This window comes from Bos taurus, chromosome 12, assembly GCF_002263795.3.
Source record: "Bos taurus isolate L1 Dominette 01449 registration number 42190680 breed Hereford chromosome 12, ARS-UCD2.0, whole genome shotgun sequence".
NCBI classification, from domain to species: Eukaryota; Metazoa; Chordata; class Mammalia; order Artiodactyla; family Bovidae; genus Bos; species Bos taurus.
The window spans coordinates 11374493-11377893 of record NC_037339.1 but is presented as its reverse complement, the minus strand read 5'-3'; the positions used below and the strand labels follow the sequence as shown (position 1 = coordinate 11377893).

General features: G+C 43.0%; 1 protein-coding gene across 1 annotated transcript in view; it reads left to right on the top strand.

Moving 5' to 3' along the window:
- The window catches only part of KBTBD7 (kelch repeat and BTB domain containing 7), a 38760-nt gene extending 36535 nt beyond the window's left edge, over positions 1-2225 (top strand). Inside the window, exon 2 of the mRNA XM_059892185.1 lies at positions 1888-2225. The gene's annotated coding sequence lies outside the window, so the exon portion shown is untranslated. The remainder of the gene's footprint in view (positions 1-1887) is intronic.
- The last annotated feature ends 1176 nt before the right edge of the window (positions 2226-3401 follow it).

Genomic DNA, 3401 nt, shown 5'->3' with positions numbered 1-3401 from the left:
GTATGTTAATTTATCTCAACAAAGCTGTTGTTTTTTTATTTTTTAAAAAATAAATTAAACTCTTGATTTTATTCAACCAGTGTTTTGCAGACACACGCCTCTCCCATCCAAGGTTCTCATCCAGACACCAGAAACTCTGAGCCCTTGGTTGGGAGCTGCCTAGTAACAGCAGGTGGGACCCACACAGAGTGGAGTGGCAGAAGGACCCCACACTTTTATTTGGCAGCACAACATGGCCTGTGGGGTTTTAGTTTCCCGATCAGGGATCCAACCTGAGGTCCCTGCATTGGAAGCACAGAGTCTTAACCACTAGACTGCCAGGGAAGTCCCTGTTACTTTTTTTTCTAAGACTTCATTTCCTTTCTATTGCTGAATAGTGTTTTATAGTATATATGCACCACAATTTGTTCAAACATCACCCATTGAAGGACCTTCAGAGATACTTCCAGTTTTGGGCTATCATGAATAAAGAAATATTGCTTGATATGAAAAATTTTAAATATACAAACAACTCTTATTTTCATATTAAATCCACCCAACTTCAGGGGACTTCAAGCCAAAATAATAGCAATAATAATAATCAGTTAGCACTTGTGTTTTTAAAAATCATTTTTATTAATAAAGGCTGAAATACTTCATTCTTTATTTCTTGACTTTACTAAAGCTCTCGTGGCTCAGACAGTGGAGAATCTGCCTGAAGTTCAGGAGACCTGGGTTTGATCCCTGGGTCAGGAAGATCCCCTGGAGAAGGAAATGGCTTACCACTTCAGTATTCTTGCCTGGAAAATCCCATGGACAGAGGAGCCTGGGGGGTTATAGCCCATGGAGGAACATGACAGAGCAACGAACACTTTCAAGGCTCATATACCTTAAAAATTAAGGTTTATGACACATGCATGCTCTGTATGCAGCCATTCTCTGCTTCATCTAGTATCAAGGCCCAGGGTTTTATTAGGGCTTCCCAGATGGCTCAGTGGGTAAAGAATCCACCTGACATGGGTTTGATCCCTGGGTAGGGAAGATCCCCTGAAGCAGGACTTGGCAACCCACTCCAGTATTCTTGCCTAAAGAATCCCATGGACAGAGGGGCCTGGTGGGCTATACAGTCCATGGGGTCGAAAAGAATCAGACACGATTGAAGTGACTGAGCACAGCATACATATGGCCTTTTCACATGTTGGAATTATTTAGTGGATTGACTTTTACTCTTTATTATCTGTCTCCTCCACAAGAATGTACACTCCATTATAAGGGAGACTATGTCTGTCTTTTTCAGCATTTCCTAACATATTGCCAGACGATATTTCTTCTTGAAAGAAGAAATAAGTGAATGTGTTTGGGGCTTATTTGCATTTATATGACAAACACCTGCATTTATAGATCTCATCATTTAGTGAGTTATCTATCTTTGAGGGAGCGCTATTATGGCACCATTTTTTTCTGGTTGTCATAGCAACCCACTGGCCTCCAGAGTTACAAGTTAATTCTGACGCACTTATTTTCCCAGAAGTCCAACAGTATTTTCAATTATGAGATAATGACGCTATTATAAATCACATTTCTCATACTAAAAGGGGCATTTGGGGTTTTCACTTTATCTTTTCTGAAAATGGCAGAGAATTAGAAAGGAAACAAGCCTGTCCATACTGATAAATGCTAGGAAGAGCAGAACAAAACAGTATGAGACACATCTTTACTGCTAATCCTTTCCTATTTCCTCCAAGTCCTCCACCTTTCCATAAGCATCATGAATTTTGTTTAGTTTCCTGTTATCATCAAAGTTTTGAAAAGTAAATACTACAAAACAAACTCTAAAGAGTTCTGCTACAGCTTAAATATTTTCTTGTTTCTCTCCTTGTTGGTATTGCTTTAACATGTCCTGTGAAGGGGCTTCTCTGGTGGCTCAGCGGTAAAGAAGCTGCTGCCAAATGAAGGAGACACAGTTTCAGTCCTTGATCCGGGAGGATGCCACATACCTCGGAGCAGCTAAGCCCGTGCGTGCCCCACAACTGTTGAACGTGTGCTCTAGAGCCCGGGAGCCGCAACTACGGAAGCCCCAGAGTCTAGAGCCTGAGCTCCGCAGCGAGAGAAGCCGCCGCAAGGAGAAGCCCACGCAGCACAACTGCGAAGGAGCCCCCGCTCACCACACCTAGAGAAAAGCCCTTGCAGCAGCTAATACCCAGCACAGCCAAACATAAGAACAAATAAAATGAGTTTGAAAAATGTCATGTGAAGTAACTTAAGAGTCTAACAAAAACTGAATTTTGCTCTGAAAAGTTCCTAGGTGAGGTATTTCTCTCTCCCTCTCTCTTTACATTTTAGGGACAGGCACTGAGAAGTTTTTTATTTTATTTTATTTTTTTTATCAGGGTATAATTGCTTTACAATGTTCATCAGTTTCTGCTGTACAGCAAAGTGAACCAGCCACACGTATACATATAATCCCCTCTTCCTTAGATTTCCCTCCCGTTTAGATCACCGCAGAGCGTTGAGTTCCCTGCGCTATACAGTCCGTTCTCATCAGTTATCTATTTTATACATAGTAGTGTATATATCGGAGGAGGCACTGGCACCCCACTCCAGTACTCTGGCCTGGAAAATCCCATAGACGGAGGAGCCTGGAAGGCTGCAGTCCACGGGGTTGCTGAGGGTCCAACATGACTGAGCAACTTCACTTTCACTTCACTTTCATGCATTGGAGAGGGAAATGGCAACCCACTCCAGTGTTCTTGCCTGGAGAATCCCAGGGACTGGGGAGCCTGGTGGGCTGCCGTCCATGAGGTCGCACAGAGTCAGACATGACTGAAGCGACTTAGCAGCAGCAGCAGCAGTGTATATATGGCTTTACATGTGGCATAGTGATAAAGAATCTGCCTGGCAATACAGGAGACACAAGAGACAGGGGTTCAGTCCCTAGGTTGGGAAGATTCCCTACAGTAGGAAGTGTGGCAACCCACTGCAGTATTCTTGCCAGGAACATTTCATGGACGGAGAAGCCAGGTGGGCTACAATCCATGGGCTCTCAGAGAGGTGGACATGACTGAGCCCAACAGTGTATATATGCCAACCCCAATCTCCCAGCCCATACCTCCCTCTCGTCCCCCTTTGGTATCCATATGTTTGTTCTTTACATCTGTGTCTCTATTTCTGCTGTGTAAACAAGTTCATCCAAACTATTTTTCTAGATTCCACACATATGTGATAATATATATTTGTTGTTCTCTTTCTGACTTACTTCACTGTATGACAGCCTCTAGGTCCATCCACTTCTCTGAAAATGGCACAATTTCATTCCTTTTTACAGCTGAATAATATTCCATTGTAAGGATGTGCCACATCTTCTTTATCCCTTCCTCTGTCAGGGGATATTTTGGTTGCTTCCACGTCCTGGCTACTGTAAA